We start from the raw sequence: 15,247 nt of genomic DNA, 5'->3' as shown, positions 1-15,247 counted from the left end.
AAATAAATATTAAAACAAGTTATTCAGGCAAAAGAGAAATGGTCATAAGTAGATTCATGGTGATGCAGGAAGAAACAAAGACCAGATAAGGTAAAAGTAGAGGTAAAATTGAAGGAAGAGTGATTCAAATAACAATAATAATGTGTTGAGGGCACTTTAGCATACACAGAATGGAAACACAAAGCAACAATAGCATAATGTATTTAAAGTATTAGGAAGTCCTTGTGTTGTTGGAAAAATAGTAAAGGAATTAATTTGAGGTTGAGTCTAATTAGTCAAGAAGGTGTAAATCATCTGGATCCACCAACAATCTCTACGGTAACCATTCAGAGAAAAAATAAAAGAGTGTAGACCTAACAAGCTGATAGAAGGTGAGAAGGAAATACAATTTCATTAAATAAATAGACTTCAGGAGATGCATAAATAGCAGGAACAATCAAACAAACAAAGACAAAGAATAAGAGGTTTACAAGAATCCCTGGGTGCCAAAGTTTACATTAATTAGAATAAATACACCAATTAAAATACAAGTATTATTTTTAAGGTAAAATTTAAAAAGCCTACCTACGTGTTGCTTACATATATCCTAAACGCTGTCTGTTTCATTTACAAGGACACAGTTGAGAGTAGAAGTGGACAGAGATCTATCCCATGCAAACATCAGCTCAAAAAAGACTCATAGTCTTGTTTTCATATCAGACAAAGTAGACTTTAAGACAAAATGTACTACTAGAAATAATGTGCCACTGCATAATAATTAAAGAGATAATTCAACAGTAGGAAAAACAACTCTACATTTGTTTCACCTAATAAAATGGCCTCAAAACATATAAAGTAAACCAGACAGAAGTAAAAGTAAAACCATAGAAATACCCAAATTTGTTTCAGTGTTTTGTTTTGAGTGATCCTCTCGAAAGAAGATCAAATATACAGAAAGAAATAAAATGAGTACGTTTATGGAGGGTTTAAAAGCCATAATTAACAAATTTGACCCTTTGACATATAGAAAACCCAATGCCTAAAGCCTGCAAGATACATTTATCTATGAGCACACACAAAACATTTCTTAAAACAGATATGTGTTGAATCATAAAACAAATGTCAACAAATTTCAAAGGATTGAAATCATAGAAAATATGTTCAATGACCAGAATAAGAATCAGCTAGAAGTCAAAACAAAAAGATAACTGGAAATCTCTTTCTAATTTTTTGGAAACTAAGCAATACAGTTCTAAATAACACACAATAAAAAAATCATGATGAAAATTAGAAAATATTTTGGAGAGAATAATGATGAAAAGGTATACTAATATTTGCAGTTATGGCATTAGCCTTGAATTCATATACTGGAAAAGTGAAAAACCTGGAACACCATCTAAGTTGAAGCCACTCAAACTTTTTGGTCTCAGGCCCCCTTTGTAGTTTTAAAAACTATTGAGGATCTCAAAGTACTTTTGTTTATGCGGGTAATACCCATCGTTATTTACTATATTCTAAATTAAAATTGATACACTTTAAAAATATACATTAATTTGTTTTAAAATGACAATAACAAACTACTACATGTTAACATACATAATATCATTTTAGAAAAAGAAATTATATACCCTAAAACAAAATATTTGGTGAAAAAGTTGGCACTGTTTTACATTTTTTGAAATTTCTGTAATGTCTGGCCGAACGGAAGACAGCTGGATTCTCTTATTTGCAGCTGCATTCAATGTTATGATATTTTGTTTTGATTAAAGTATATAAAGAAATTCAGCTTCACACAGATATATAGTTAGAAAAACAAGATTTTTTTAAGTTTATTTATTTATTTTGAGAAAGAGAGAGAAAGAGAGAGAAAGCACAAGTTGAGGAGTAACAGAGAGAAGAGAGACAGAATCCCAAGCAGGATCTGCACTGTCGGCAGAGGACTCGATGTGGGGCTTGAACCCACTAAATGACCTGAGCCAAAGTCAACAGTGGGATGCTCAACCAACTGAGCCCCCCAGGCACCCCAAAAAAGAAGATTACTTTAATAACCTTGTCATATAATTGTGTATGGTCTTCTTTGATACTACACCAAAATTTTCCGGGTGTGCTTTCATAAAGGTTAATTGCAATGTGAAATGCGAACCCATATGAATGCACTTCCTTACTCTATTAGAACACATTGGTCCATCCTCCACATTGAATGGATCTTTTGCTCTGATATTATTTCATAACATTATAGAACAGTCACTTGAAAAACATTGGTTTGCTGAATTACGAAGCAATTCCAAATACTGATACACACCTTCATATAATATTTTCAAATTGTATTCATTAATATCTCTACCTATCTCATCTAGAAGCCTTAAAGTATTGGGAAACTATAAATTTCTCAGTAAGACCAATCATCCCAGTTTGCCTTAAACTGCTCCACTTTTAGCACCTAAGTTTCTGCAGGTGAAGGAAAGCCCACACTTCCCCGAAAACCAGCGCGATGGATCAATAACTGGCGGCTTGTAAGTCTTCCAAGGTTTTTGAGTTTGTTTAAAAGCTTGAATTTTATCAGTGGTGATAAATAATCTCAGATATTGTCCTTGAAAGGACAGACTTCTTTGATTCTCCTTTTGAAAAAAAAAAGTCTGCCAAATATCCAAGTTGGAATAATCAAAGGAAAAATCGTAGGCCACACAAACAAAGGGGCTAGTTCTCTTTGCAACTCAATCACAACAGGGCTTCTCTGAGTCCCTCTCTGGGCTGGAGTATTGAGCAGAAGTGTTTTATGCATACTTCCCACTTGCCATACAGAATATTAAAAGAAAAAATAAAATTAATATTTTTGACCACTCATTGCATATTTTAAGTGAGACTAGGATTTTGTGGGCAAGGACGTGTCATTCAAGAGTGTAACAACTGCTTGCACTGTGTAGAGCTACTCCTCTAATTCAAGCTATGGCACCAACAATTTTGCTCATTATTGCTTTTACACCATTTAGTGTAAATGACAACACAGCAGAAAAGGTAATAATATTGCATCATGTTGTTTTAGTAGTATGATGAAAATATTTTTGAACTTGTGGATCCCCTAAATTCCTTGGGTATCTCCAGGGTTCATAGAAGACGATTTGAGAACTGATGACCTAAATACCCATATTAAGAACCTAAAATAAAAAGGAAATTGAGCACAAAGAAATTAAATGTGTAACAGATCTTATGGATTTAATACTAGATGGATTTAATATCAAATTAGAGGTAGAAACAGAAGAAAGAAGAGTAACATAAAAGCAGAAACCAGCAAAATAGAAAGCAAATATAGTTGAAAATAAATGCAGCCTAACGTTGTCTTTTTGAAAAGCCTAACAAAATATATAAGTGGGTCTAGTGAGACTGAATGAGAACAAGGAGGCAGTAATATGGGTACCAGGAAAAACAAAGACAACAAAAGACCATCTGTATAAGTATCTAAGGCATTTAAAAGATAGTTAAAAGGATGATAGTTTGAACAACTTTATATCAATGCATTTGGAGAATTTAGGTGAAATGGAAAATGTTATTGAAACATACAGATCTGACTAAGTAAGAAATAGAAAACCCAAAAAGTTATAGGGATATTAAAGAAATTAAGTCTGTAGCTCAGAGAGATTCCACAAGGAAAATTCAACATCCACATGACCTTCCTGACGAATTCTTTTGAACATCTAAGAAAGAAATTGTGCCAGTCTTACACAAACCTTTTTTTTTTTATGTTTATTAATTTATTTTTGAGAGAAAGAGAGAGAGCATGCAATCAAGGGAGGGACAGAAAGAGGAAGAGGGAGACCAAGAATCCACACCAGGCTCTGCACCATCAGCACAGAGTCCAATGCGGGGCCTGAACTCACAAGCCCTGAGATCATGAGCTGAGCCAAAGACAGACACTTAACTAACTGAGCCACCCAGGTGTCCCTCCACAAAATTTTTCAAAGATTAGCAAAAAAGAAAAAACTTTCTCAATTTATTTCTTGAAGCCAATATAATCTTGACACCGAAACCTGACAAGGACAGATTTTATTCTATCTCTCTCATTAACATAGACATAAATATACCAAATAAAAATCAGCAAACTAACTCCATCGTGAAAGAAAAAGGCAAGTGCATCACATCTCCATGGGGTTCATTTAAACAGTACAAGGTTAGTATTATATTTAAAATCAATCAACTTAATTGGCTACAGTGACAACATAAAGGAAAAACAATGCAATCATTATAGGTAATACAGAAAATGATTTTAATAAAATTGAGCATTCATTCATGATAAAAATATAACAGGTTATAACCAGAAGGAAGTTTGTTTAATTTGATAAAAGACACATGCACGCACACTCATACACACACACACACACATACACACACACACACACCAGCAAAGATCATAATTGCTGATGAATATTGAAACTTCCCCCTGAATTTGGGAAAAATACAAAAGTGTTTGCTACTATCTCTCTCATAACACTGCATTAGACCTACTAAGTAGTGTAATAAGGCAAGAAAAATAAAAATATAAATGTTAGAAAGGAAGAACCCAAACACGTTTTTTAGGTCACATGATTATGCACTTGGAAAATCTTACAGATAAATTGTTAAGCTTAATAAAGTGAATTTATCAAAGCATCTGGATTCAAGATCAATGTACAAAAATCAAAATCCCACTTGTATGCTTTAGAAACAAACAACTAGAAAATTACTTTTCTCATTGACACCAATTATAATAACATTAAAAAAATCATGCACCGAGCGGGGGAGAAATGTACTGAAAGATGTAAAATCTCTGCGCAGAAAACAGAAAATTACTGAGTAATGTTACAGATTGACATGAATGGAAATATACACCATGTGCATTGATTAGCAAACTTGATAGTGTATTTATGTCAGTTCTCTACGGAGTCAATAAAATCCCAATCTTGAAATCCCAGTTATTTTTGGTTGGTGAAGGTGATGAATTGCTTTTAAAACTTATATGAAAATGCAAATGACACTTTGGAAGTTAAAAATGTATCACACTTTAATAAGATAAAGTTGTATTTCCTGAGTCAGGAACTAAAACATATGCTACAAGGGTAGAATAAAGAATCCAGAAACAAAAACATGCAGTTATTTAAGTGGAGTCTCTGGGTGGCTCAGTTAGTTGAGTGTCCGACTTCAGCTCAGGTCATATCTCAGTTCACAAATTCAAGCCCCACATCTGGCTCTGTGCTAATAGCTCAGAGTCTGGGGTCTCCTTCAGACTCTGTGCCCTCCCCCCACCGCCTTCCTGCCACCTCACTCGCGCTCTGTCCCTCTCTCAAAAGTAAATAAACATTTTTAAAAATTTAATGGCTAATAAGTATATTAAATAGTATTCAACATATTTAGTCATCAAAGAATCATAATTTATAACTTTGAAAAGATACCACTACTTAGCCACCAGAATGGAGGGGTGAAGTACCACCAATACCAACTATTGACAAGATACAGGACAATCATAACTTTTACCCACTGCTGGAAAGTATATGAATGGAGGCAAGCCACTTGGAAACCTGCCCAACGGAGCCTAACAATGCTGACAGTTCACATAGTCTTTGACCTAGCAATTTGACCCATAGATATATACTCCATAGTAATATATCCATATGTTCCCCAAAGGACATGTACAATGATGTTCTTGGCAGTGCTACTTATAATAAGCAAAGCTGGGAAACTGCAAAGATACCTATCAAAAGTAGGACACAGTTACATTGTGACCCTTCCATGCAGTGGAATATTATATAGCAGTGAAAAGTACAAGTTACTGCTGCATCTAACAGAAGGGATGACTCTCCTAGAAATATTGTTGAGCTAAAGAAGTCAGATGCAGTAGACAAGAGTATGTAATGCATAATTTCATACATAAAATGTTTTAAAACAGTCCAAACTAAATTATAATGACAGATGTCCTAATAGCGATTACTTTAGCATGGCATTGGCTGGGGGGAAACCTGAGGAAGGCTTCTGTTGTAACGTTCTCTATCTTAACAAGGAGGAATGCAATGAAATTAAATGTTGTAGGTACCATGATGGATAGAACTCATAACAGAAACCTCAGAAATTTACCTGTTCAAGCTGAAAGGAGACGTTAAAGAATATCAGAGGCAGGAAAATTTTGTGATGAAAAGTGGCCAGTGATACATTCCTTGACACACGCACATGCGAGAGAAGCGTGGAAACCTCAGCGAGCGTCCTGTCCTCATTAAAGTGTTGGAGGGGAGCAAAGTGCTACTTGCATGTTATTACTTGGTCCTGGGAAGAGAAAGCCTGGGGGCCGTCCTGTAATAACGGGTAAACAGGGTGAGCAAGTGTGTTTGTGAAAGACGATCACAGCATATTATCAGGCATACTGGAAAGGCAACAATCTCTTGATGATAGAGTAATGGTAGACGGGTAGCTTTCCAAGTTGTCAGCAAGCCATGACTGGACTCCAGTTTGGTAAAAAGCGAAATAAAACAAAACATCCATAATTTACCTCAACTATAAAGAACATCATTTTCATACTATAAATGGCCATCTCACAAAAAGGGTCCTGATATTCCACATTTGCTGCACCTTCGTTACAGACAGACTGGTTTCTGAGTGATTTTCCCACCTCCTTGCGTCTTTATAGTTGTGGACGTTCTTCCATATGCAGCTTAAGAGGGGGTGAAATCGATAATGCTGCGGGTCCAATTCTCATGGCAGTTAGATAGAGCAGGATGCACAAGTTATTTGTGTAACCTCTTATGACGCAATCCGCAATGCTGTTCTGTGTAGCTGAGGACGGTCGCTGTGCTCCAGAACAGGTGAGCAGACAGGTGCGGGGGGAGGGTATTAGAAGCTGTGCTCACACCTGCTCACACACGCACACCTCTGGGCGTCCACACGGCGCTGGAGGTGGCACTCAACACAATGGAAGCAGCCTCCACAGCCCAGACTCGTGGTGGGAGAATCCCACTTTCTTTCTTCCTCATTCTGAGGCAAGAGCATCGTGTGCTTCTATGCTTCCAGAACCGTCCTGATACCGCAGTGTAATAGAAATGAAATCCATGCCTAAGATGATTAACATCTGAAGCCAAATTCCTCCTGCTCAGGGAAGAGGAGGGAGTTTAGACTGTTCTCCAATTACTGCTGCTCAGTGCTATTTGCTGAACTTATAGGCAGAAAATATGCATTTCAGATGTAACCCCAAAAGGCCTGGTCTACTATGTATATAACTGTGTTATTTTCCCCATGAGTAAAAAAAGACTTGGAAAGGGGAAAATTTGATAAACCCTTTGAAAATTCTCACCTACATCCCTCTCAAACCTGAAGAAAATGAAGGATGGGTGATGTCACCGATAAGGAGTCACTTATCCCAGGACAGCAGAGGCGCCTGGGCAGCGAGGGACCCCGAGAAGAAGCACCAAGCCCCGACCTACAAGGCTCAATGGCACCATCGGATGGGAGCAGCCAAGGGGTCTCCCATGAGGTCGAGCATGGGCATCAGTGTCCGTCAATCTGTACTAGAACAAAGCACCCCCTTGGCCTGTGGGGTGATGGCTAGGAGAACAGAGGTCATTGGTAGTCATCCTTCTCAAGTGGAAAGTGTCCTGTGTTTCAGGAGGACACACGGAGAACCCTTTGTAGAATTAGCACAGTTCTCTCTCCTGTCCATGACCCCTGGAGTTTTGCTTGCTTCTAGTTGGAGAGGAAGAGAGAAATTAAAGGAATATTCATATTACTCTGGTTCGCACTGTCTAAAAATGGGCTAACCACAGATCCTTAGAGGCCATTCAGTCTCAAACCATCAGATTCTCCCACCTCTGCTTCCCAAGTAATAATGTAAGAAGACAACATTCTTGCATGTCGACCACATGGCCATTCTGTGCAAGGTCACACATGTGTGCACACACAAATGCGTGCACACACGCGCACACACACACACACACAGTGGACTGTGTTGAACAATCGCCACATCCTTTCAGGACTGAGAAAGCACCAGGCCAGAGCTTCTCTGTGGCCTCTTGGACTATCACTTGGGAGACTAGATGTTCCCCGCTCTGCAAACAACAGTTAAAATTTCAAGCCCAGACTCCCAGGGCGTTTGAGGAAGGGGGAGCTTATGACCGCGGGCAGGGCAGGAGCAAGACCGCGGAGATGCGTTGTGGTTTGATCGACGACCAGGTCAAACTGCAGCTCTAGGAGCGGCGTCTAGGGGCTCTTTTCCCAACACAACCTTGCTGTGGTTTCTAGAATCCCTGGGCTCATGCAGCATCTTGTCCCGCATCCCTCTCTCCCCAAGGACGCCGTCCCCACAGAGGAATCCCGCCAGGCGGCAAGCTGCAGGCTAGTAAAAAGAGAAGGACATCAGACGCCGCTAAACCGCTGGGCCTGGGAGGGAATGATGGGCTCACAGATAAGCATAATGGGGGCTGCAGAGAAATTTCAGGGGCAGGGAAACGACATTTAATGCCTGAAGGGAAAAACCTGTGGCAAGCTTAGGGATATATTGCTGCAGCGGCAAAACTTGGCAGAGCCCCGGCCCTTCTCAATATGGGATACGTGTTAATGGATCCAAAATATTGAAAGCAAATATTGACTCTGACTCCGAAAAAGCCTTTAATTATTTATTTTGAATAATTTGATACTCAAGTAAATTAATGCTAAAGCATTTCTCTGTTTGTGCCAAATCAGTGCCTCGCAGTGGGGACTCAGTCCCTCTTTGCAGGCGAGCGCTCACTCTCAGTAGGTAGTCCATTTCTGCAGAGTGCCATTAAGTTAATTTCAAAAAGAACCAGTAAAGGTATATGGAGCAGGCAGTAATAGCATGGAAAATATCCAAAATTACTAGACCCAGCAACAGAACTTGGATGCCATTTTCATGCACTAATAATTTGTAGTCTACGTATTGAAGGTAACTATAAACTGACTACTTTCCGTGCTAAAGCATTCGGGTAATTAAAAATACGCTGTTAGTTGTCTCTCCTTCAATGTTTGGGAACAAGATGCCTTTTTTCTTTTCCTGGGTAAGTGCAGTTTGTAGACTGCCATCCAAAGCGACACGGAAGTCCCGTGTCACGAAGATAATTTCGGTGCCCTTGTTCTCCTGAGTGCACCAAGTGTGTTTGCCCAGCAGGGCAGGGGTGAGTCCGGGACGCTCCGGGAGGCGCCCGGGAAGCCAGCTTCCTCTGAGATGAATTACTACGTTAGGAATGTGTTACTAGGAATAATTCTGGGTAAACTACTTGAAATTAGACATCTGACAAGAGAAGGGCCCCACCAAAATACATCACATGCTTTTGTTTAGAGGGAATTAAAAAAACACGGGCAGGAAACAAGTGTCGAACAACATTTTCAACTTCTAAAACCAGGTAAAGGGAAGTCGAAGTATTTGAAGTTTCTATGAACCTCGTATGTCAGAGCATTTCCTGCTGTTTCCTGCACCTCCAGGAGGAATGATCTCTTTCCTCTTCTATTTCATCCCCAACAGACCCTGCTTAGGCTGTTTTCATAGGTACCATTTCTAGAAGCGCTTGTAGAAAAGGGATCAATTTAACCAAGGGAGGTTTAAAAAAAAAAAGCAATCTTTTTACTATTCATGAAGGATATCAATATTATAGCAACCAGACTCAACCAGAGTCATTGTTCCTTCACAACTCCTAGAGAAGGTGTAATTTTAACAGTAAAAGGCCATTTAACTATTAATTGGGTCTAGGCTATAACTACACAATTAGTCAAGCAATCGCCCTGAAGGACATAGACTTTGATCTTCAGGAGGAAGAGATGTGAAAACGACAAAGAAGTGGAGTTCCATCTTGGATTTTCTGTACAACCTAGATTTACCTTAATTGGAAGATGCCAGTTAGTGCTTTAAGTGTCAGGTTAATATAGGTGGCACTGGGGACAGCTACGGCTTCAGACTCACAAAGTGTTACCATCTGTGGTGGGTCTGTTTAAGGCTGTCTCTAAAATTATCATGTGGATTTGGTAATTCACTGGGTAATTTGCCCAAGAGAATTCAATTGCCTCTCAAGGTTTCCACAGTCCCTGGAGAGGATTTATCTTGCATTTTAAGGGAGGCAGCACAGAAGCCTTGAAACCACGGAGTGGGAGATTCGAAGGTGGGCTTCTGGCCCCACCAGCGTCCCCTAGACACAGAGGGGCCCTCATGTTTCCACGTCTGGGGTCCTGCCATACTGTCTTTTCTCCTGGTCCATCCATGTCACTGCTTTCTGGTCAACTACAGGGCACCCCTCCACCCACCCAGAGCCAAACGCATAACAAACACACAAACACACACCATGTGATATTTCAGGTCACAGCAGGAGGGTTTTTTTCTAAGGCTTCTGGATTTTCTGTCTTCCGGATCTCCCTGAGGATCGGGCTACATAATAATACCCCACATGCATATCAAGTCTAGAGTCTGGAATGTGCTTGTGCTGCATTACCCAGTCTACTCTCTGCAGCTTCCTGCTGGGGTTGGCACGATTGTCACCGGTAGACATGACAGACATTGGAAGACTTCCCCAGGTCTCAAAGCCAGACCCACTCAGGAGCAGGGCTCGAACTCAACTCAGCGGAAGATCGTCCAGAACCTGTCCAAAACTTCCACGCACAAACTTGGCGTCCACAGTGCAAGACCTGTGAAGGAAGTTGAGGAAGAAGGGTCCCCTCTCCCCCCTGCCCTGGCAGCAGAAACGGGTGGCCCCGTCTATGTCCAGAGGACTGAACAATCCCCCCATCAAAATCTCTTCTTCACTCAAGGCCTGACACGGAACAAGAAATTCCCACCTCTCAGTTTCCTCCTTTAGGCTAAAGTAGCATGTCTGCAATGCTCCAAGAAGCGTTACGTGGCAGGGGAAACCCATTAACTCAGGATACCCCATTAGCCCACATTTCCAAATTTGCACTCAGCAGGACCCAAAAGGAATGACATTTAGTAGTGGAACATCTGGATCGGGGAGAAGGCAGCGAGGGAGAAGCTGGGAGTCGTCACGGTGAGAACTAGGGCAGAGGGAGCCTTCCCTAGGAACTGGGAAGCCCTTGGCCGGTACAGGGTGCCCAGATTGGATGGAAGATGAGAAAAATAGACAAAAGGAGCTGTGTGCAAAGCTGCCAGGGACTCACAGGACCTGGGGACACCTTCTCCAGCTTTTCCCAGGACGCGTCATCAATAAACCAAGATAATAGAAGCCATCCTGCCCAGGATACTCTAGGGGTTGTGGCATAGGGTGGTGGTAAGATGGGGTGGGGAGCTTTCCAGTGCCGTCTGCTCTGTCCTGGAACATGGTGCCACCATCAGAAATTGGACCTGCATGCCAACTGGGTCATGACATAAACTGCTTGGGTAGGTCTCTTTTCTTCCTGATGCCAAGGACACCATCACAACTGGACAAGGAAAGATAGTGAAAACCCCTTATAAACCCCGAAGGTGCCATTCCACATCCCCGAAATGTTCCAGAAGGGTCTTTGCTGATGGCTTTTCAAGCAGCACCAACACAAGCCAATCTACTGGATGTTGAAATTTGGGGTAAGAAAGCAAACCCTGCCCTTCCCTAGGCATCTGACCCACCGATGCAGGGGCATGGCATCTCCCAACGGGCAGTAGGATTGAATTTCAGTCTGAGTTGTCGGCTTGCTACACGACTTTCAGGTAAAACTTGCAAAATCCTTCTTGCAGAAAAGACTCAGTGAGGGCCCCTGGATCAAGCCCAAACTCAGAGGCCAAAAAACTCCATTTGCAAATAAAATGAAGTTCCAAGACATCACGCATGTCTAGCGTGTGAACTCGGAGCCTGGAAACCGAAGCTGGATTGTACAGATTCCCTTCCAGTGGAATTCCGGGAAGTGCGTGCCAGGGTTCATGACATATGAGAGCTTGTAACTTCATTTTCTATAATATGTTTCACACAAATTGTACCCCGACTTGCTTTGCAGAGCTAAATAATACAGTTACACACCCTGTGAGAATTCACCCACAGAGTTAACATACTAGAATATTCTGGTCCCATAATATATGAAGTCAGTCCTTGGTTTCTTATAAGATTCAGCACACACACACTCAGTGGAAAGGACAGATTTTCTTTTATTCAATGCTTTCACTGCAGAAAGACAGATCGGGGACTATATTTTATTTAATGCAACAATTTTCAAACATTTTGACCTGCTTTCTCAAACAGCACCAAAAATATCCTGTGCGCTAGGAAAATAGTGTAAACAGAGGTAGAGTATATCCTACTGAAAATGTACAGAATAGATTTTCGGTGAAAAGATGGGAAGATTAAGGATAGAGGCAGAACTCCTCTCCCCCCCATAGGGATACCCTGTAGGCAGTGGAGAGAATGTAGTAAGTACAACTAAAATTGGATTTAATCATCACTACTAATAAAGGGCCAAGGCTATATGGCAATTTACTGTGCTGTCGGCAAAATGAACTGCTTAAGGCACATTAGCAGTGTATTAGATAACACACACAGTAAGTAAATTATGATTAAAATAACTGTAGAGTAAATACTGAACATGCTTTACCATAATAACTCTTTTCAAAAATCTTTTAAAGATACCTCCCCCAGCGAATCTGTTTATCATCATCTACAATTTTTATCAAATTCAATAAGCATACTTCTTACTCCATAAAATGTTTTTGATTGGTCTTTTTATTTTTTTTCAATGGGGAAATGAAAGAATGATGTCATGTGACAGCATTAAATACTATTAAACAGACCATAACTAACATTCGCTGCATAAATTATACATAAGCTGACACTTTTATGCACTTTGTGAAGAATTGCTTCATGGGTTATGCAATCTTTTCCAAAGCAAAGCGCCACAGAATAACATGACTGGTTATGTTTCATGGCTACAAATTGGTAACTGAATTAGTATTCATTTATGAAGTTTTCACAGGGAATCCTTCTCATTCAAATACTTGTAGATTATAATTTATTTTTATCTGAGGCATAATTTTTCACGTGGCGTTTTTGCCAAAATCAATATAACAGGAGCCAAGCCCTGTTCCCTGTTCCCCATCATACCCTCCTCTTCTTGGCTGCCTCCCTCCATGTGCCTTTTCTAGCTGGGAAGGTAAACAAATGAATCTGCCTCATAATAATCATCTCTGCCAAAATGCTGAGCTGAATCTTATTTTTTAACCAGCGAAGCCCGCCACACTCAGGACTCTATTCACATACTTTGGAAAAACAGCTTTTGCATTCTTAAACAAGCAGTGCAGGCCCTCGCTCTATGGCTGAAAGCCTGCACATTCTCTTCTGATTCACCAGGAAAGCCCGTGCCCGAAGTGGCGATCACCACCGGGTTCAAGAGAGCCCAGATTAGCAAGGAGAACGTGCAGGAGCTTGGAAAACGCCCCTCAGGATGTGGCCGGCATGTCAGGCTCCCCTGCGGCCCCTGGACACTTGGACTCCATTCCAAATAGACACAAATGGTCACAGGCCACGTGCAAAGAGAGTAAAGTCCAGCAGGAAAAATACTGCAGTGTCAAAGCGATAGAAAAGTCTAAGGACGGCCAATTTGCTGCCGTGCGTTATCGTAACAAACGTTTACCAGTGCGATATACCGTCAAGGATGCCTGAAAACAGGGGTCTTCTGTGGATTTAAATTTTCTGGATAATCCTGGTGAGGCTGCAGGGGTTTAGATTCTAATAATTTTTATTTTATATGCTGAAAATGTATTGGCATCTTAAATAATCAAGGATTTTCTTTTTTTTTTTTTACTTTCTGAAATCCAGAAAAAGACCTTGCACACAGTGAAATATGATCCAGGAGACATCTGTGTCACAAATACATGTCAAGTTCTCGCTGCCTAAGACCTCAATAAATATGTAATTGTCATCGTCATTATTGGAACGTGAACCAACGTATCTGTTCAGGTTCTGGTGATGCTGACTCTGGTTCAACAGACCCGTGTCTACTTCTAAAAGAGTGAGAATACACTCCAGTCACCCTGTGCTCTTTGAGTCTATTTCTCTACACATTTCACACTGAGCCAAACCACTCTGGCAAATTTTGATACCAGCTATGGTTTCCCTTGTGCTGAGACATTTGGAGTCTGCACGGAATGAAGGAAATGCTCCTCACTCATCAAGGAGTGGCTGCTGCTCATTAGCCCACACCCAGCATGGGTGTCAGAACTCTGTGCATCCCGGATCACCACCGGTTGCAAGCTTCAGTGCAAAGTGGGCTGGATTGAGCAGCCGCGTCCCTGACAGCCGCTCATAGCGGGCACCACCGGGCAGGCTGACAGATGCCACAGAGCTGTGCGTCAGTGTCGAGGCAGGATGCTGGGGACAGCTTTGTCATGGTTGGTCAATGAGAATTTCAGAGTAGAAGAGCAGATTGTGCATAAGAGTAAGAGACAGCTACCGTCTCCAGAAAATATATAAATACGTACATGCATATACGTGAGTATGTGTGCATACATATATGTATATGAGTGTGTATGCACATATGTGTATGTATGAGTATATATGTGCATATGTATATGTATACGAGTGTATATGCACATATGTGTATGTATGAGTGCATATGTGCATATGTCTATGTATATGAGTGTGTATGCACACACATACATTTATATGTACATGTGTGTATGTGCATGTGTATAAATACATGTGTATGAGTGTGTGTGTAATAGCAGATAAAATTATGGCCTTTTTTCCCTATATTTGCATCCTGCAAGTGCAGTCCCCTCGACTCTGGCCTCCATTCAGGCTTTGGCTGGACACGAGAGGGTCCTCTCTCCCTCACTGGAAGCAGCCTAGAAGCCCCCCTCTGAGGTTTCTAAGAGGAGGAGGCCACAAGCTGGGGAATAAGCGGTATTATGGATTAAATGTCTGTGCCCCCCCCCACATTCCAATGTTGACATCCTAGGCCCCAGAGGGTCTGTGTTTGGAGATAGGACCTTTAAAGAGGTGGCTAAGGTGATGGAGGTCATACAGGCAGGCCCCTGATCCAACGTGACTGTGCCCTCATGAGAAGAGGAGGGATCCTAACTCTCCGTCTGCCAGGTGAGAACACAGCCTGAAGGCAGCCAGCCACAGGCCGTAGAGAGTTCCCACCAGATGCCAATGCTGCCGGACCTTAGTCTTGGACTTTGAGCCACCAGAACTGAGAAAACAAGCCTCTGCTAAGACTCGCTGTGTCAGCCCTCAATGACTGACCCAAGTGATAAGTACGATCAAAGCCCAGGTGTGGCCGCAATGTGCCTCAGGGAGTCTAGAAATAGATAACGAAGCCAGGCGAAAACTCC

This window comes from Hyaena hyaena, unplaced genomic scaffold, assembly GCF_003009895.1.
Source record: "Hyaena hyaena isolate Hyena2069 unplaced genomic scaffold, ASM300989v1 scaffold_265, whole genome shotgun sequence".
Taxonomy (NCBI): Eukaryota; Metazoa; Chordata; class Mammalia; order Carnivora; family Hyaenidae; genus Hyaena; species Hyaena hyaena.
Note: the sequence above shows the minus strand (reverse complement) of the source record.